Raw genomic sequence first — 22,012 nt, 5'->3', positions numbered from 1 at the left:
AGAATCAAATTAATACGCAACACCAAAGAGAAATCCGGGAAGTACAAGATCAGCTGACACAGGTAATACAAGAATTACGTATTTCAGAGGACACTCGAGCTCCAATACGGGAAGAGGGACATAGAAATACGGAACAGCCATAAAACACGGGGTACTTCCGAAATTATGCAAGAAATTGGCAAGGTGCACCGAATTTTGAGATGAAACCGCCGAAACGACGTAACAATGACCGACATGCGACTCGCCGACATGACTATAAGCTGTTCATTACTACACGTAAATTCAAAACATTTAAGAATTCCGGCAACGACATTCATCCACAAGCGTGGCTTCATCAATTCTATCATTGTTTTCCTCCCAACTGGTCATTAGAGCACAGATTAGAATTTATGTGTGGCTATTTAAAGAATGAACCAGCTGTAAGAATGCGATCGGTCATTCACGATTGCCACAGTGATGGAGAATTTTATCATGCCTTCCTCTCAGCATATTGGTCTCAAGCTACACAAGACCGGGTTAAACATTGCATCATAATGATGAAACATTTCGAACAATCTGAATTTTCCAGTCTTGTGAAATATTTTGAAGAGATGTTGCACAGGAATCAGTACCTGTCAAACCCATACAACCCCTCAGAACTCATCCGCATTTGCTTAATCAAACTACCTGAACATTTACGACATATTATTTTGGCAGGACGTTACAAAGACGACATTGAAGCTTTTCAGGGACTCTTACAAGAATTAGAAATTGACACTGACAATCGCGGAATGCGAAAACAGGAACACAACAATTACAGGTCACATCCATCGCAATTCCGCGATGAAAGAAATAATAACTGGACACGACAAGGCTATTCTTACAACGCAAATCGTGAACAAAACAGACACCACCCATATGACAACCACTGGCAGAGTAACAGTTACAGAAAAAGATCGCATTTCCGTAGTAATGAATATGACAGAGACAATCATAGAAACAGACAGTATGGCAACCAGAACTATTATTATTACGGGAGACAGAATAACTTCAGACGCAACGGTCCACCGTGCAGTGATAATTCAGGGAGAAATTCTCCACCACTTAACCGACAAGAAAGAAACTACAGAAACTACCGACATGACGACAGACGATATAATCATAAAGACAGACCTGAGTTTCATTAGAACTGGCGGGATTTAAACAGGGCTGGGCCCTCTCGGCAAGGTGAATTTGTAGAAGTTAGGTCTCCTAATCCTAATAACGACGAGCGCCAACAAAGAAACAGACAATGACTAGCACCACAGGCAGCCACGTGCGCCGGCTGGCTCAGGGAAAAATAACATACACGCTAACCTTGAGAAAAATTTTAGCATTCCTTACCGACGTATAAAACATGATAACTGCCTTGAAGTTGAAACTCTGTGCACTAGAAAGGTAAAAGGTTGCACCACATTTCACATGTAAAACCGTTTATTGAAAGATAATCTGCTTTTTAACTTTGTCTTTGCCATAAAACTTTTCACTTCACATTTCTAGTATGCTTTGTCAGACTTAAGAAACTGTTACCATGCAACAATGTTTGAAGTTAAATATCCAGTCAAGAACCAAGAGAACTTATTTAAACAGAAATTATGAATGTATTGTTATAGTGAACAGACGACAAAGTGTTGTTATTTGTACGTTCTTGCTTGTTAGTTGCACGATTATGTAACGACTATAAGGCTTACATACTTAGAACATATACAGGCACTGCTAATCAGATTTTAATGCAACATTTTGGTTTACTTGAAAATACATTCTTTATTTGAAGTACTTTCTGTGGGATTAAAGATGACTTAGCATTTGGTTTCTTTGACAGCTACACGATTATATCACGACGCTACTAACGTGCGACACAATTTACATTGTGGCTTTTGCAGTGTATCTGTTTTTCTGAATTCTTCTGGAAAGTAAAACACGTTTTAGTAGTAACATTTGTGGTATAGCTACAATGTGACAGCCTTTTCCGTAGCACAACAATACGTTACAGTACAGTACTTTCTTGATCACAGTAAGGTACGTAATAACTACGATATCTATATGCAAAGCATTTCACTTTCGTTTATGATGAGGAAAGTACATTGACTTCAGCAGAACTTTGTTTACAGAGGACGATAACTACGACACTTCCACAGAATTATCTTACAGCAAGACGCACATTTAGCGCTACATGACACGCATTTGAGAGATTAATTTTGTACTTAAACCATTTATTTTTCAAGATTTTTGAATTACAAAGAAAGTGTTCCATGATACATTTCATTCCATTGCTGTAATCTGTAACACCTGAGGGTATAATTACATTAATCCTCAGGGGGTACACACCTACTTTGTGTACCATGTGTCTGGCAAGCACAAGGAGCCCTAGCTAATATGGTATTTGAAACTTCCTGGCAGATTAAAACTGCGTGCCCGACCGAGACTCGAACTCGGGACCTTTGCCTTTCACGGGCAAGTGCTCTACCAACTGAGCTACCGAAGCACGACTCACGCCCGGCACTCACAGCTTTACTTCTGCCAGCACTTGCCCGCGAAAGGCAAAGGTCCCGAGTTCGAGTCCCGGTCGGGCATGCAGTTTTAATCTGCCAGGAAGTTTCATATCAAGGCACACTCCGCTGCAGAGTGAAAATCTCATTCTGGGAATATGGTATTTGCTTATACAACATTACACATCAGTACCGTATTTCTCTAACACATAAATTACACAGCTATCTGATCATTTAACTGAGAGAGACAAACATTTTTTTTTACTACATCAGTGACACATGTTTACACAATTACACAGTTGGATAACTTCACACTTATGAAACTGTATTTTGTCTGTATTTTGTGAACTGTTCAAATTTTATCAGAACCATTGTGATACTATGAGAGCTTTGAATGATGTATTTGGTATGGGATCATGATCTTTAAAGTACGTTTGAGGTAGATGACACTACTGAAATGAGCAGAGAATTTTCTTTAGGTTTTGAAAAAATGGTTCAAATGGCTCTGAGCACTATGGGACTCAACTGCTGTGGTCATAAGTCCCCTAGAACTTAGAACTACTTAAACCTAACTAACCTAAGGACAGCACACAACACCCAGCCATCACGAGGCGGAGAAACTCCCTGACCCCGCCGGGAATCGAACCCGGGAACCCGGGCGTGGGAAGCGAGAACGCTACCGCACGACCACGAGATGCGGGCTTAGGTTTTGAAATTATTGGCGGAAGCTATGATGATTTTGAGATATGACTGAGGTGTTATGATGCTATTATTATGATGACAATGTGTATTATGCTGTTGAGGTATGTTTATGATCAATAAGCTGAGAATCGTACTTTAAGAGTTATGAAATGTGTGTAAATGCTTGAATGTATCACAATGCAGGCGAAAATTTTTTTCACACTGTTATATTCATAGGATTTTGTTTCTACACATTTGCAACGCAAATTCTTGACCTGTGAAATTTTTTATATGAGACTGTCACTGTAGTGCAAACTGGTGTCGTAAATATTTCAGTAAGAAAGTTAAGTGACCACCTTCACGTAATGCATCGTGGGCACCCAGCTGCGCAACAGTCGCCTGGAAAAAAGCCATTAGTGTGTGCCTTTCAGAGGCACAGGTGGAGAAAAAAGGAGGCCATTATCCTCGCTATTGACATTTCTTTGTAGAAAGCATCGCAAATACGTCATGCTCAAACTTGAAAACATATGATTACACTGTGGTGCTCTTAATTTATGATATTTACCAAAATGCCTAATGAAATGATGAGAAACATTTTACATCTATTGCCTTTCTAGTTGAGAGATTGCTCATTTTGTTTCCAGCTGTGTTGCAGGATTGGTTTTATAAAATAAAATAAAGTACATTTGCTAATGTGAACACTTTCTGCCAACAGATCACTTGGAATGGAAAGAACAATAAGAAGGGATTGATGCCGTGAACACCAGAGGCACACTCGACTGATGTATCCGAGCAAGTCATCGGTCGCTGAACATTGTTTGTTGAAAAATCACGCCATGGAGTATGACCGCACGAGGATTCTGGTACAGACGAGATACTGGGACAGCGTTGTTAGAGAGGCCATCGAAATTCGCACCAATGACGACCTCATAAACCGTGACTGTGGCTATAATCTTAGCAAGGCTTGGGAACCAGCGATCTGGTTAATCAAGAGTAAATCGAGCAAACGTATAGTTGTGATGACCACGGCGGACAGAGCCATCACACCGACGTCATCTCAGACGCCGTCGCAATCTGTTCCACCGCGCGACCGTGGCGCGGGGCGCGGACGGCGGAGGGAGCGCGCCGCGGGCGGAGGGTATTTAAATCGGCCGCCGCCGCGACCGAACCCAGTTCCCTCTGAGCAGCCATAGCGTACGGATCTCCGTGCCGGCACGTTCACAGGAGCTCAGTCCTTCAGTTCACCTGATGATGGCGACATGTATGATCGCTGAAATATTGTGCCCGTTGGACACTATAGACCGGCAGCATACCCGTGGATATTTTGATTATCAAATACGCCGGGAGAAACTCAAGAATCACATTATTTATTCTGTTTTGTTTTAATGCACATGTGTGAAGTTGATGTTTCAAAAGTTATTCTGATCTTTTATGTGTTTACTTATGTCATAATTCCTGTAACACTGATGTATATGTTATTTTGATTCATTTGTAAAGCCTATATTACTACAAATGTTATCTGTATTGTTATGTTCTTTAATGATGTATTTTGCACCTTTGTTATTATATTCTCATGTTATAAAATTGTAATTGACACCAGTTCATCAAATTAAGTAACTTGTAAGCATTCATTTCACTGCACACGTTTCTGTTGGTCATAGTATATGCACAATGTGTGAGAAGTTGGGACCTGTAGTGTTTGCACGTGAGTTAATAATTCAGCAATGGACTGGATAACAGCATTGCTGGTTCTAAGGACATTTCAAAAAAATTTTTTTGTGTGCACAAGTGGTGGTTCATGGACTTGCTATATTCTCCGCAAGACCCTTCAATGGTGATTGTGCACCTGCACAGTCACAGCAGATGGCTGCTAGCCATCTCTACAAGGACTACAGTGGGTCTGCATCTTTGATGACCCACCAATACCATTTTTTCTACAAGGACTACAGTGGGTCTACACCTTTGATGACTCACCAGTACCATTATTTCTACAAGGACTGCAGTGGGTCTGCACCTCTGGTGGCCACCAATGCTCTGTTGTGGACAATTACCTGTCTGCATGTCAAAAGTCAGAACTGTCTTTCCGTTGGAAGGACAACATTACTTCTTCAAGACTGCATGGAAATCCACTACTTCCGTGTGCATTTTCTTTTACTGCTCAGACTTTGAGAAAAACACTGCAATTTTACTGTGATGAACGATCAGGACTGTCTTTATGGACTGTGAGAAAATTTTAGCTTTTGACCAACATTGTATCGATAAGTGTGTGCATTTGATTTCTTTGTTACCGTAATTATGAAAAAATTTTTCACATCTGTATTGGCCACTGCCCAAAACAATTTGTAAAATTTTTTGTGGGGAGCATGGGGGCTATGTAAGTAGGCTGTGTAGGTTTTCTTATTGGTAACGCCACGTAGCGCTCTGTATGCAAATCACTGGCTGTGCTGTGTGCAGTCTGTGGCTAGTTTGCATTGTTGTCTGCCATTGTAGTGTTGGGCAGCTGGATGTTAACAGTGCATAGTATTGCGCAGTTGGAGGTGAGCCGCCAGCAGTGGTGGATGTGGGGAAGTGAGATGGTGGATTTTTGAGAATGGATAATCTGGAGGTGTGTCCATCAGAAACAGTACATTTGCAAGAATGGATGTCACGAACTGCTATATATATATTATGACTATTAAAGTAAATACATTGTTTGTTCTCTATTAATATCTTTCATTTGCTAACTATCCCTATCAGTAGTTAGTGCCTTCCGTAGTTTAATCTTTTATTTAGCTGGGAGTAGTGGCGCTCGCTGTATTGCAGTAGTTCGAGTAATGAAGATTTTTGTGAGGTAAGTGATTTGTGAAAGGTATAGGTTAATGTTAGTCAGGGCCATTCTTTTGTAGGGATTATTGAAAGTGAGATTGCGTTGCGCTAAAAAAATATTGTGTGTCAGTTTAAGCACAATCATATATAATTTTTCTAAGGGGACGTTTCAAGTCGTACACTGTCTGCAGCCGTTCGTTTAATCAACGACTGTCTGCTGCGGCTCGAGCAGTTGCCACTCTCTGTTCCTATTACCATTAATAATATTCCATGAATGTACCTATTTTCCTGCATATTTTCAGCCTTCATATTGCAGAAATTCTGATGTTGCGGGTGATAAAGGAAGCAAGACTAAAGAAAAATCAAGACACGTTCATAGGATCTGCCGACCTGAAAAAAGCGTTCGACAATGTAAAATTGTGCAAGGCGTTCGAAATTCTGAGAAAAATATGGGTAAGCTATAGGGACAGACGGGTAATATACAATATGTACAAGAGAACGAGGTACTGGCATTGAAATGGGTGTAAGACAGGGATGTAGTCTTTCACGTCTACTGTTCAATTTGTACGTCGAAGAAGCAATGATGGGAATAAAAGAGACGATCAGGAGTGGAATTAAAATTCAAGGTGAAAGGATATCAGTGATACGATTCAGTGACGACATTGCTATCCTGAGTGAAAGTGAAGGAGAATTGCATGATCTGCTGAATGGAATGAACACTCTAATGAGTACGGAATGTGGACTGAGAATAAATCGAAGAAAGACGAAAGTAATGAGAAGAAATAGAAATGAGAATAGCGAGAAACGTAACATCAGGATTGATGATCACAAAGTACATGAAACTAAGGAAATCTGTTACCTAGGCAGTAAAATAACCAATGATGGACAGAGCAAGGAGGATATCAAAAGCAGACTAGCAATGGCGAAAAGGGCATTCCAGGCAAAGAGGAGTGTACTAGTATCAAATATAGGCCTTAATCTGAGGAAGAAATTTCTAAGAATGCACGTCTGGAGCCGGCCAGAGTGGCCGAGCGGTTCTAGGCGCTACAGTCTAGAACCGCGCGACCGCTACCGTCGCAGGTTCGAATCCTGCCTCGGGAATGGGTGTGTGTGATGCCCTTAAGTTGGTTAGGTTTAAGTGGTTCTAAGTTCTAGGGGACTGATGACATCAGAAGTTAATCCCACAGTGCTCAGAGCCATTGGAACCATTTTCTGTACGTCTAGAGTACAGCATTGTATGGTAGTGAAACATGGACTGTGGGAAAACCAGAACAGAAGAGAATCGAAACATCTGAGATGTGGTGCTACAGACGAAAGTTGAAAATTAGGTGGACTGATAAGGAAAGAAATGAGGATTTTGTGCTCAGATTCGGAGAGGAAAGGAATATGTGGAAAACACTGTTAAGGAGAAGTGACAGGATGATAGGACATCTGTTAAGACGTGAGGAAATCACTGCCATGGTTCTGGAGGGAGCTGTAGAGGGCAAAAACTGTAGAGGAAGACATAGATTGGAATACATCCAGCAAATAATAGAGGAGATGGTTGCAAGTGCTACTCTGAGATTAAGAGATTGGCACAGGAAAGGAATTCGTGGCGGGCCGCAGCAAACCAGTCAGTTTTCGGTCATCAGAAGACTGAACATCCCCAAAAAAAATCTGTAACAGAAATTTGTAGCTATTATTCGGAAAAAAATGATGAAATACCCCATATTGCAATTCCGCTTTAAAGTAGTCATTAATTTTTTCCCACCAGACTGCTCCCTACTTTTTAAGGGGTCATCCACCAGCGTCATTTTTTCTTCTTCTTTATACAGATGATCAGTTACTTGCAGTGCTGCTTAAGCGATGACTGTTAAATACTTTTGTTCCTTCATAACATCGGCCTGTGGAATTGTAATTACAATTAATTTATGATAACAACAAAACAGGAACAACGTCGGTAAGTTATCAGAGACGACTGCAGTTCTATATGGTCGTCTTTGGTTCGAAACCCTTTGTTCCTTGAGAATGAGAAGTCGAACGACAATGCGTTGCCGGCCAACGTTCGACCGAATCTAACGTTTGTCGTTAGTTGACATTCGTTGGCCTAATGTGTAACCGTCTTAAGAATGCAGTGTCTCGCGGCGCTAATATTGAATAAAAAGTGCTCGGGCTCCACCCATAACAACCTTAATAGTGACGGCGCCTGCAGCTTCGCGATGCGTGCGCTCCAACAATAGCGAGGTTCAGGCTGGAGCAGCGAACGCGGAGTCAACATACGCCCGTATGTGACAACGCCACGAGCACCAGTGCCGTCACAGCCGGCCGCCAGACTATACAGGGTGGTCCATTGATCGTGACCGGGCCAAATATCTCACGAAATAAGCATCAAACGAAAAAACTACAAAGAACGAAACTCGTCTAGCTTGAAGGGGGAAACCAGATGGCGCTATGGTTGGTCCGCTGGATGGCGTTGCCATAGGTCAAACGGATATCAACTGCGTTTTCTTAAATAGGAACCCCATTTTTTGTACATATTCGTGTAGTACGTAAAGAAATATGAATGTTTTAGTTGGACCACTTTTTTCGCTTTGTGATAGATGGCATGGTATCACGTAACATTCCACCAGTGCTGACGGTATTTAGTTCGTGATACATTACCCGTGCTAAAATGGACCGTTTACCAATTGCGGAGAAGGTCGATATCGTGTTGATGTATGGCTATTGTGATCAAAATGCCCAACGGGCGCGTGCTATGTACGCTGCTCGGTATCCTGGACGACATCATCCAAGTGTCCAGACCGTTCGCCGGATAGTTACGTTATTTAAGGAAACAGGGAGTGTTCAGCCACATGTGAAACGTCAACCACAACCTGTAACAAATGATGATGCTCAAGTAGATGTTTTAGCTACTGTCGCGGCTAATCCGCACATCAGTAGCAGACAAAGTGCGCGAGAATCGGGTATCTCAAAAACATCGGTGTTGAGAATGGTACATCAACATCGATTGCACCCTTACCATATTTCTATGCACCAGGAATTGCATGGCGACGACTTTGAACGTCCTGCACAGTTCTGCCACTGGGCACAAGAGAAATTACGGGACGATGACAGATATTTTGCACGCGTTCTATTTAGCGACGAAGCGTCATTCACGAACAGCGGTAACGTAAGCCGGCATAATATGCACTATTGGGCAACGGAAAGTCCACGATGGCTGCGACAAGTGGAACATCAGCGACCTTGGCGGGTTAATGTATGGTGCGGCATTATGGGAGGAAGGATAATTGGCCCCCATTTTATCTAAATGGCGCAATGTATGCTGATTTCCTACGTAATTTTCTACCGATGTTACTACAAGATGCTTCACTGCATGACAGAATAGCGATGTACTTCCAACATGATGGATGTCCGGCACATAGCTCGCGTGCGGTTGAAGCGGTATTGAATAGCATGTTTCATAACAGGTTGATTGGTCGTCGAAGCACGATACCTTGGCCCGCACTTTCACCACATTTCACGTCCCCGGAATTATTTATGTGGGGAAAGTTGAAGGATATTTGCTATCGTGATCCACCGACTACGCCTGACAACATACGTCAGCGCACTGTCAATGCATGTGCGAACATTACGGAAGGCGAACTACTCTCTGTTGAGAGGAATGTCGTTATACATATTGCCAAATGCATTGAGGTTGACGGACATCATTTTGAGCATTTATTACATTAATGTGGTATTTACAGGTAATCACGCTGTAACAGCTTTCGTTCTCAGAAATGATAAGTTCACAAAGGTACATGTATCACATTGGAACAACCGAAATAAAATGTTTAAACGTACCTACGTTCTGTATTTTAATTTAAAAAGCCTACCTGTTACCAACTGTTCGTCTAAAATTGTGAGCCCTATGTTTGTAACTGTTACAGCGCCATCTATCACAAAGCGAAAAAAGTGCACCAACTAAAACATTCATATTTCTTTACGTACTACACAAATATGTAATAAAAATGGGGGTTCCTATTAAAAAAAACTGTTGATATGCGTTTGACCTATGGCAACGCCATCTAGCGGGGCAACCATAGCGCCATCTGGTTTCCCCCTTCAAGCTAGGCAAGTTTCGTCTCTCTAGTTTTTTCGTTTGAGGTTTATTTCGTGATATATTTGGCCCGGTCACGATTAATGGACCACCCTGCATATACGTTGCACAATGTATCGATGTCACTAAACGTCGAGGAATTCCACCTGGCGTTATCGTTGTTCCAGAATGTCTGCCATTACAAAAAATTGACAGTTTTCTAGATAGTAGTCTAATATTTTTATTTAGTATTCTGGTATTGATTTCTTTGTATATTTTTACAATGAATTTTTGTTTCCAAACTACACTATAAGCTTTTCAGATACTGAGAAATACTCCCAACATTCTTTTTGCCGGTGAGTACAATAAATGCGTAGGCCAGTAATTCTCGAGGAGGGAGAGTCCTTTCCTAGTTTGGGTGGTGAGTAGTGGGTGGTGGTGGTGAGATTCTCAACATACCAAAGACATACAAACAAGGGCTAACCATTCAATTAACGCAAAATCAAACAACAGTTTTTTTTTCAGCTAGGGCCACCTTCAAAAGATTAAGCAAATAACCTTACCAGGAAACGTAAGGAGATATATCATTGCTAGAAATAAACAAATAACCATCCAACAATGCGATGGCAAACATCATAGAACCAGTCCCTTAGGACCAGCATTGCAGAACTCTGTCCATCATCTGAACCTAAGTGTGTTGGAATCCTAACCGTACTTAGAGCAACAGTTTACGCCTTCGTGTAGCCTTAAAACGTAAAATTGATAACGCCTCAGACATATGCATGTTAATATTTGGAACAGCAATGGACTAAAAAGTGATAACAGAACGCAAAGAAATTTTGAGCAAAACTGCTTTCGACGTAACATAGATTTCTGAAACACATTAGTTACTTGAAATATATAAACATTCAAACTATCGCAGTGATCGCATTGGAAAACGAGAAGATCGTCAAGTGTCCCAACACATGCACAGAGGACACTCTCAAGTGGCTGAAAACGGATCAAACACGTATCGCTGTGCGTAGGGGGGTATGTATGTGTGATGAACCCTCTTGACAACACAGTAGCTTTAGTAGCACCTGATGATGGAGGCGTACTTCATCTCAGAAATATTGTGCTTACCTAAGAACTGCAACAACAACGCAGGGAAAAACGGTGGATATACGTTGTCGCCGGCCGAAGTGGCCGAGCGGTTCTAGGCGCTGCAGTCTGGAACCGCGAGTTCGCTACGGTCGCAGGTTCGAATCCTGCCTCGGGCATGGATGTGTGTGATGTCCTTAGGTTAGTTAGGTTTAACTAGTTCTAAGTTCTAGGGGACTAATGACCTCAGAAGTTGAGTTCCATAGTGCTCATAGCCATTTGAACCATTTACGTTGTCTTATGTATTTGTACAATACTTTCCACTGTATCCAATATTCATAGCTGAGAATTTACAGTAGTGGAGAACCTTATGTGTGTGTCTCTCGTTCACATTTTTTCGTATAGTAAACTAAATTACAAGATGTTTCCACAAAAAACAGAACAAGAGCATTCTTAAATAAGGTTTTCTTTTTATTTTATAGAAGAAGAATAATAATCTTGCTAAATATTTCTTCCTTGCACTAGTTCTTTGCTTTTTCTTCTGCTATTGGAGCGGCCTCATGGAAGCCCTATGCTTTATTGCCACTTTAGGGTTGTAGAGTAATTTATGAAACGAAGGAAAATAAATTAAATATTTTATACAACATATTACAGGGGATTCAAGATAAGCTCAAAGAGCGTAAGAAAGGGTAAGAACAGAGCACTGTTTTAGCCTGAATCGCATGTTCTACAAGGTAAGTCGACGAGCGAGGTAGTGCAGCGGTTAAAACGCCGCATAGGACTGAGATCTCCGTTCAGCTGTCCGTATGTAGACTGTCGACGGTTTTCGTAAATCGATTAAGGAGAACGACGGAATGGTAAGTTTGAAAAGGATTCAGCCACTTCCCTCCCTCAGTCTTTCCTTGAGATTCATCTTTTTCTCGCCAGTATCATCGACACTGACGGAAAGTAAAAATATAAATTTCCTTCCCTATTTTTGGAGTTAAAAGTCAATCAATGTAGGATCTACTCTAATTTTGGGTCGCATACGAATAAAATGTTATTAAGCTTTGCATGACTTAGTACGTAAATTTGTATTTAGAAAAGTATTCAGTGCGTAAGTTACACGGTGGATCGCGATAGAGGAGGTCCACTCTCATTGTCACTGTGTTCTATGGGGGTAGATAGCCCTTAAAAAAGTGTAAAGGTTGTCAGGGGGCATTGTAGAATAAGTGAATTTTCTGAGGAGTGATCTAAAACCTGTGACTCATTAGTTCAGCTGTTCAATTTATGGTCTGAATGTCACCACAGTGCGAACATTTTTGCAAACCAAATGACGTAACTAATCTGCGAACAATAAATCGAAAGCCCCTCATCAGCAGTTCACTGTTATATGGGATGGTTCCGTGATCATGTTACAAACTTTTTGGGGCCGTGGAGAAGGGCGAATGTACTAATTTGAGGTATGGACCCTGGTCCGGAAACGGCCGAGTCGGAAGTTATAAGCGAAAACGAGCCTTGTAAAAATTTCAGTTTTCTTTCTTCGTTCCGGAGATGTCATCTTTAATGTTGTAGCCCAGTCCCCAGTCTGAGGGAGGATAGTAAAGTTTAGGAGCCCATCCGGCGGACGTAGGACCCGCTATGTGTTAGTGAAATTTTGAAAACATATGTGCAGCTTAAAATCCCTTTATGTTTTTCGGTCAAAGCACTGTCGGTATCTTTGTTCTCTGCACACCATAAATGTAAACTGCAGACCAGCTGAAGTAATGGTTGACCTAAGAGAGTGAGCATTCTGTTTAGGAAGTTTGTGTTTTTGGAGTAATGATTATTAATGAGGAATATTCACGTACTAATTCGGAAGGAAGTCCAAGTTGAGGACTGCATTAAGGCCTGTTAGTAATATTGTCCATGCGAGGCTAAGAAAATTTCGCTCATATAATTGCAAAATCCTAAGTTTACTGGCAAAAATTATCAGACAGAATGAGACAACATTGATTTTTTGATTACAATAGTGTATTGTTTGCACGCATTCGGTAGCGTGGGGAACATTACTACACTTTACAGTACAGTTTCTATCTACATCCATACCCTGCAAACCATCGAGATGTGCATGACAGGGTGTACGTTCCATTGTACGAGTTATTAGGATTTCTTCCTGTTCCATTCAAGTATGGAGCACCGGAAGGACGATCGTTTGAATACTTCTGTGCGTTATGTAATTATTTTAATCTTATTCTCATGATCCCTATGTGAACGATACACAGGGGTTGTAGTATATTCCTGGAGTAATCGTTTAAAGTCGATTTTTGAAACTTCGTTAATCGACTTTCTTGAGATACTTTATGTCTATCTTCAAGAGTATTCCAGTTCAATTCCTCCAGTATCTCTGTGACACTCTCCCACGGATTAAACAAACCTGTGACCATTCGTGCTGCCCTTCTCTATACATGTTCAGTATCCCCTGTTAGTCCTATCCGGTACGGCTCCCATTCACTTCAGCAATATTTTAGAACCGCTCGCACGAGTGATTTATGAGCAATCTCCTTTGTAGATTAATTGTACTTCCCCAGTGTTCCGTCTAAAACCGAAGTCTACCACCTGCTTTATCCACGACTGAACGTATGTGATAATTCCATTTCATATCCCTACGAAGTGTTACACCCAGATATTTGTACGAGTTGGCCAATTCTAATCGTGACTCATTGATATTATAGTTATACGATACTACATTACTTCGTTTTGTGAAGTGCACAGTTTTACATTTCTGAACATTTCTAACAATTATAGGTAACTTCATCATCTATAAAAAGCCTGATTTTACTACTAATATTGTCTGCAAGGTCATTAATATACAACATGAACAACAAAGGTCCCAACTCGCTTCCAAAGTTACTTCTATATGTTACGATGGCGCTCCATTCAAGATAACGTGATGCGTTCTCCCTACCAAAAAGCCTCAATCGAGTCACATATTTCACTTGATACCCCATATGATGGTACTTTTGACACTAAGGGTGGTTGTGGTACTGAGTCAAATGCTTTTCGGAAATCAAAAAATATAGCATCCACATGACTGCCTTGATCCAAGGCAATGTGAGAAAATTGCGACATGATCGATGTTTTCGAAATCCATGCTGCCTGGGATTGAGGACGTCATTCTGTTCAAGATACTTCATTATGTTTGAGCTCAGAACATATTCTAAGATTCTACAACAAATCGATGTCAATGATATTGGGTGGTAGTTTAAGGATCACTTCTACTACGCTTCATGTAGATGGGTGTGACCTGTGCCTTTTTCCAAGAACTGGGCATGGTTTTTTGTTCGAAGAATCTACGACAGGTTTTAGTAAGAAGGGGGAGGAGGGCAACTCAGCTTCAAATTCAGTATAGAATCTGACAGGAATTCCATCTGGCTTTGTTCAGTTTTAATGATTTCAGCTGTTTCTCAACATAACTGACATTAATACTTATTTCATTCATCTTTTCAGGGGCGCGTGGGTTTTACTTTGTAAAGAAACATTAGGAAACATAGGTTAAGCATTTCAACTTTTGCTTTGCTACCCTCATTTTCATTTCCAGTTCCGTCCACTAGTGACTGGTCACTAACTGTACTGCCACTAACAGACCTTACATACCACCATAATTTCATTAAGTTCTGTGAAGGATCACTTGTGAATACCCTGCAACGGTAGTCATTGAAGGCAAGACGCATTGAACTCTTGACAGCCAAATGCGTTTCATTTCACATCTATCTATCTATAACACTACAAGTTGCTTTAGACCTATTATGCATTAATCTCTGTTTCTTTAGAAGTTTCTTTACAGCGACTATATCATGAAGGTTTCCTCCCATTGTTAACTGTTCTACTGGATACATATCTATCCAGTGCATGGTCAACTGTTCTTTTAAACTTTAGACAGAGTTACTCTACACTCTCCAGCCCTGTGCTGAAGGTTTCAAGTTCCTCATTGAGATATGACACCACTCATTTTTTTATCTGGTTTACTGAACATATATATCTTTCTGCTTAGTTTAGTTGTCCTTGGTACTTTGGTAATCACTGATGCCACTACCACGTCGCTGATACCAGTTTAGATGTGGACATCCTCAAAGAGTTCAGTTCTATTTACTGCCATTAAACCTAACCTGCTTCCATCATGAATAGGGCTTCTAACCATCTCTTATAGGTAGTTTTCAGAGAAGCCATTTAGTAAAGTTTCACAGGGTGTCTTATTACGCCCAACACTAACAAAGCTCCGACGATGATTACAGTGTGAATGGGGAACTTAAGTAAAAGGGAAGTGAGGTTTTCTCTAAAGTTTTCGGTTACATCAGGAGATGAGTCTGGTGGGTGATAGAAGAATCCAGGTATCATTTTATGCCCACCACTGGTGCTGCGTCTTGCCCGAACAATCACACGCAGGTTCAGTTTCTATCTTGGTGGATTTGAGTTTCTTGTCTGCTGCGACAAATACAATGCCTCCATTTCCTTTTTGCCTATCCTTTCTACATCTACATCTACATCCATACTCCGCAAGCCACCTGACGGTGTGTGACGGTATACATTTAAATTTTCCCCAAAAATTTCACTGCTGTCAATTTCAGGTTTCAGCCAACTTTCTGTACCTAGTACTATGCGAGCTTCGCTGCTTTTCATAAGCGCTACAAACTCTGGCACTTGGTTGCCAATGATTCGGCAGTTTATCATTAGGATTTTCATGCTCCTTCCTGTGGGGGCCATTTGACGTTATTTCTGTGTGGTAACTGATTCATGATTCACTTACATACTACGAGGGTTTTCGGAAAGTAATGAACGATCAGTCGCGAAATGGAAACCACAGTGAAAATCAAAACTGTTTTCTTTGCACATTTAGCTACACCTTCTAGGTACATCTCTACATAGTCGCCGCTCCGATTTAGACATTTGTTGGAGCGTTATACCAAATTTACAACACCATCGTCATAGAAGGCAGCCTCCTGTGTTTACGATAATTCTCTGCCCTGGTCTATAGCACTTAGCCTGCGACCAAGTGTTGTCTTCATATCCAGCGTTTCATGTGAACAGAGATGATACTCAGGGCGAGCCAATTAGGGCTGTGTTGTGGCTTCCCATCGAAAAGGCTGCAGCAGCGTCTTCACTGCCCCTGCAGAGTGCGGCTGAGAAATGCCATGAAGAAGGAAATGCGTGGCAGTTGTGTTAGGTGGGCTGCATTCAATAAGGCGAAGCCTCTCAGCGGGCCCTCCTACTTGGCGGGAGACGCTGTTGTTCTAGGCACCTTTGCTCGCTCACAGTGCGCTCACTACTGAAAAGAGTGTCTTGATGTGATCGACGGGAATACTAGAGACACTGCCCAAAACGTCTGTGAGAAGCATCGTCGGATTTTCACAGTGTCACAGTGGTTTCCATTTCGCGACCGATCGTTCCTCACTTTCTGAATAGCCCTCGTAAGTAGAGAACCCGCCAGTTCTCCGCAGTTACTAAATACGTACTGGAATGGGGTATACTTCCTATTCTCTCCCTGCCCGTCTCCCTAGCCATCTCCTCCAGTCTCTTTGTCCATCTCTTCCTCCTTCCCTATCTCCCTATCCATCACCTCTCTGTGGATTTTCAGCTTCCACCTCTCACTCTCTATCTTTTCCTCCCCGTTTCTCTGTCCATATCCCCATTCCCTCTCTCTATATCCGTTTCCTGCTCCTCTCTCTGACTGTCTACTCTTCCCTACTCCTTTTAACCTTGAACTTTGTTTATCGTCATTTGCAAACAAAAGCATGATTGGGAACTGAAATCGCTTAAAAAGAGTTGATAAATCGGTTGGGATCACTGGTGTGTGGAATATGTGAGAGACCTCAGCAGCAGCTGGATCAGTGAGGGTAATAGCTTCAATTGCAATTTTTCTCATAGTTTTACGCTGCGACCGAGTAAAGTTACAAACCTTTGGGTGATTCAGATTCCGTAGTAGTTTTCTGATCATAAATCGAAAAGCCATAAATACAACTTAACTGTTTTCTGTTAAAATAGACTGCGAGGAAGGAAACAAAACAACACAGTGTTGTAGGTTTTCTTCGTTTATAATTATATATAAGCAGAAATGTTACATATGGGAGAAACAGTTTATCTGAGGATTCAAGAGCGATGATGTCACGGTTGAAACTGACTGCGAGAAAGAAAACTAAAACGGATATTTTCACAGCAACACATTTTTGTCTCGCAGTTGGATTTAACACAGACCCTTTAAGTTATTACTTAAGAAAATAAGTACCGAATGTCCGTCCGATTGTTGGTTAGAGTATTGCCTAAAAAATTAGAAGTGATTCGACTAAGAACTTTCCGCCGAATTTCCTAATAACGTTTCCCCATAATAAGAGCTTATAATGCACGCCTGTCTGAATGTTTATTACAGCACTATGTAAAAATTTGAAGTAAACGAGTTAAGAACTTTTTGAGGTTCTTTTCCTAACAACGTTTACGATTTACGTATTATAGAAATATTTACGTGTTATACAAGTGTACAGCCTACGTCAATTCGAATGTATATTACAACATTGTGTAAAAATATGAAGTACATTGGTCAAGAATTTTTCGAGATTTTTGCGAACAACGTTTCCCCTATGTGCACCGAAGTGTTCGTTACAGAACTGTGTAAAAATTTGAAGTAAATCGGTCAAGAACTTTTCGAGATTTTTGCTAAGAACGTCTTGTCTTGATTATGGTAGCATGGACATTAGACTATATTCATTCTTCTGCAGAGAAAGAATCACTTGCCACGAATATTGTGGCATTATGTTAGAGAGTTTTATATATTGTCTTTACCTCAATTACGGGATTTCATTGTCCGCTTTATGGAGTGGTACCAAGTTAAGGGCTTACAGGGCCACACACTAGCATCATTCTTTGGAGTTCCAATAGGACATAAGTACTGTATTAGATGCTGTGCAACATGTGACTACGTATGGTCATTTAACATACTACGTTTTGTATGTCTTGTTTCAGAGGTGATACATTTTTGTGCGTACCGTGATTGGCGTGTGATCATTAACCTTACTTTTAAGATCCTGAAACTTGAGCAACTGATGACAGCGACATTTCAAGTAACTGGAACTTAAACTTTGTGCACTGTTGTTGGTTTAGTTTTTTTACGTAAGCACAATCTACCTTGTACATTTTATTTGGCTACTTCTTTTTGGCTTTAAAGAGCTACGTTAACGCGTAGGTAGGGATAGTAGAGATTGCGGGATCCTGATGAAGGAGTTGGCTGCTGTTCGCAAACAGCTGGAAGGTGTTTCATCGTGTGCCGACCTGCTTCCTTTGGGGCTGGGACCTACTGCGGAGACGGAGAGGCAACGAGGTCTTTTGCGAACGTGCCGCGAAACAAGCCAGCAACTCCTGTTGCCTGGCGCCAATTGGGCTTCTGAGCGAGTTATGTCCAAATGTTTTGCGCGAACGTTGTGTGGAGATAATGGCCAAAAGGCTAATCCCATACTGTTACCATGAGTGAATCTTGCCTTCTCGACCAGTGGTCTCATCTCTGTCGACATATGGGCATCCACGAACGGTTGGGGGGCTGTTAGTCGAATCTGTTCCAATAGTAAATACTTGATGACCCCTTTAAGGGAAACGGGAAAATGAACGAAATGAGTACTCAATATGTATCTTGGGAGCAGTGTCCACTAGGAGAAAGAAGCCATCACGGGAACAATTGAGAGTTCAGTTTGAAATCAGTTGCAAATCGTCGCTGACGTCAGCACCAGCGACGTCTGTCGCATGGTTTCCGAGATCATTCTACGTTCTTTCCAGAAACTGACGGAAGTGACGTTGACACTAGGGATCATTCGTGAGGTCTCAGCACAGCTTTTGATTTGAAGCGTTGTTCCGAGGAATGGCTGGGGTCCCGAGTCTGTAACAAACTGGCGTGTCTAGATCAGAAGTTTAGTGCTTCTGTGACGAGCTCATTTATCCACTCCCCGACATACGCTACACAGTGGAGACTTTCAACGTCCTTCTCTAAAGGTCTGGAGCGCACTCTACACCGGGAACGGCAAGTCGGATGGCAGAGAATGGGTGGAGTGCAAACTGACAAGCACAGTAGCAACAGGGGTCGTTGGACTTAGATTGTGGGCAACCAGATTCAAACTAATCGGTCATAGTCACGCAAACATAGGAACTTGATATCGTAGCAGTATCCCGATCATTGTTTAGTAGTAGATGATGACTTCAATTTGCCCGGTATCGAGTGGGAAAACTGTGCTTACATTATCGCCGATGTGGATGAATTGTGTTGCGTGGTGATCAGGGGAGTAAGTACTGTCATGGAGATCCTGGAACAAGTACATGCAGTGTAGCCCCGTCCCACTCCCACTCTCGATTTATTCATACGTGGATGACTCAGGTTATTTATTTGTCCGCAGATCTCTGGCGTACGCGACAGTAACCCTACTTTCGTCAACTGACGAGGATTGATGAACAAAGGGATAGTGTCGTGTAAACCAGAGATCTACGGACACTGGTTATTTAATATTGGCTCCTGATATGACTGCACACGAGATTGGATTCTTCCCAATTTACGTTGGCCAAGGGCGTGGAGATGTGTACCGGAACACCGAAACTGCTTGCGTAAATAAATTAAATGCAGAAGAGACGGCTGCAGGTGTTTTAATTTCCATTTCATTTGAGACTAGCACATTCTAGCTACTAAACAGACTGCAAGGAAGCTGACAGAGAAAACATACTATAGTCTCGTGCATAGATAATAAGGGCCATTAATCATCCCTAGAATGTTATTCACACTCAAATCCAGGCAGAAAATGTATCAAAGTGTCCTAAGAAGTCTGGTCAGATGTTAAGCCAATGGATGGATCCAAACTATCCATACAATCTCTCGTGAATCTGTCTGGTGTTAATTCTTTAGATCGTATGTATAAATCAGAAATATTGAATTCCGAAATTAAAAATGTATTTACGCATGAGAATACAGGCATACCAATGTCTGACCACCGCATAAACTAACAAATGAGACACATTGATGTAAGCACAGGGGCGAGGGGAATGGGAAACTTGGTTCTACTGAAAGGATTCTGAGAGAATAGTGTGCATTTGCGAAAGGAAATCACATAGAAGATGGTACGTGACGAATTCAAAAGTTGTGGCTTTTGGAAACATTGAATGGTGATGACACCAGACACAGGCACAGTCACAAAGACACACTGCTAGGATCGTAACACACCTGTATAAAAGATATCAAAATGTAACAGTGATGCTCGGACAAAAAAATGGGAATTTTTGCAAGAGACATGACGTAGATCTCGCGAAATCCTGTTGGGTAACTTCATAAAACCTGTATTGGAAGTACTCTGTGCGACCATTCTGATTAACGCCATCGTACACTATGCGATCATCAAAAGTGTCCGGACACCCCTACATAATGGAAAATTGACCATTAGATTTCAAGGTGCGGGCCCTCCAGAATAAAAGGAGAAGCAGTAATAGCAGACTGAGTCGGTCAGGATAGCTCAGTGACTTCCACAGTCGGCTAGTCATTGGATGACACCTGAGTAACAAATCCATTTGGTACATTTCAACTTTTTTAAAGCTGACAGTAGGAATGAAGTCGATTGCTGTTGATGTGATTGTGAAGTGGAAACGTGAAGAAACAACCACGGCTAAAGACCTCATGTACTGATGGATATGGACCGTAGAATATTGCGGAGGGTAAATGCAGAAAATCTGATGAAATCAGCGGAAGAAATAACTAGTGAGTTCCAGAGTGTTACCAGCAGTCTAGCAAACATCGCGAGTTTGCGTAGAGAGATAAGAAGAAAGGGGTGCAACGCTCGAGCAGCTCCTCTTAAGCCACGCAGTTCTATAGTCAGTACTAAGCGAAGCTTCAAGGTCAGGTAAAGAACGACGCCGCTGGACAGTGCATTCTGAAAACGAGTGATTGGCAAGGATGAGCCACAGCGTAACTTTGAGAATCTGATGGGACGGTTTGGGTTTGGCGAATGTCTGGAGAACTTATCTGCCGTCATGTGTGGTGCCAACAACGAAGTACGGAGGAGCTGGTGTTTTTGTCGTTAGGGCATGGTCCTCTTATTGCACTTAAGAAATCGATAAATACGGAAGGATATGAAGCAGCAGTGTGTAAGGTCTACCGAAAACAGTAAAAGAACAGTTCGAAGACGGTTGTTCTGCCCAGAGTCCCGATCTGATCCCAATGGAGCACATTTGGGATGAGGTAGATGCTCCAGACCACAGCGTCCAACATCATAACCTTCTCTCGTTTTGGCTCCTGAGGATGAACGGGCTGTCATTACGTTCCTTAGCAAGCATTCAGACAGCTCATTGAAAGTGGCCCAGCAGAGTTCAAGCCTTTATCAAGGCAAAGGGTGGACACACCGGATACTAATGTCCACTAATAGGTGTCCGGATACTTTTGATTAGATAAACTCGCATACTGATAAAGAGAATGTGTTAGGAGAGATTACAGTGCGTACAGTCCCTCGCTCAATATACTGATCGTACAAGACAGATAATTGCTAATAGTGGTACAAAGTACCCTCCGCAATGTCCTATACAATGGCTTGGGCAGTATACACGTACATGTTGATGTAAAAAGATTGGAAAGAACAAAGCGTTGTTTCCATGTTGCACTAATTTAGGCTGGATCGACGACGAGTAGCGGAGGATCTGCTGTCATTTGGAAAGCCAATTGCGACTGTCAGCCGTACGGTCGTACCTGTCACAACGGGGCGTTGCTGCGCGAGTAACGTATCCTGGCATGGCTGCACGGGGATTGACAGCTTGTCACGGCTGAGCGCTGTGGCGAGGGCTCTAAATCGTGCTGAATACGGAAGATAAAGCTGCACAGCGCGGGCGCCAATACTAACAACACCAGGCTCGAGGTTCCGTG

At 41.9% G+C, this 22,012-nt stretch overlaps 1 protein-coding gene and 1 non-coding gene across 2 annotated transcripts in view; both read right to left on the bottom strand.

Annotated features, from left to right (window-relative positions):
• The window catches only part of LOC126472828 (carboxylesterase 4A-like), a 360,882-nt gene that overhangs the window by 297,590 nt on the left and 41,280 nt on the right, over positions 1-22,012 (bottom strand). The window lies entirely within an intron of this gene.
• Trnas-uga (transfer RNA serine (anticodon UGA)) lies at positions 2,427-2,503 on the bottom strand. Its single transcript has one exon. It is a non-coding gene; the product is annotated as a tRNA-Ser (tRNA).

The sequence above is a fragment of the Schistocerca serialis genome, chromosome 1 (assembly GCF_023864345.2).
Source record: "Schistocerca serialis cubense isolate TAMUIC-IGC-003099 chromosome 1, iqSchSeri2.2, whole genome shotgun sequence".
Classification (NCBI taxonomy): domain Eukaryota; kingdom Metazoa; phylum Arthropoda; class Insecta; order Orthoptera; family Acrididae; genus Schistocerca; species Schistocerca serialis.
This window is presented reverse-complemented; position numbering and strand designations above follow the sequence as displayed.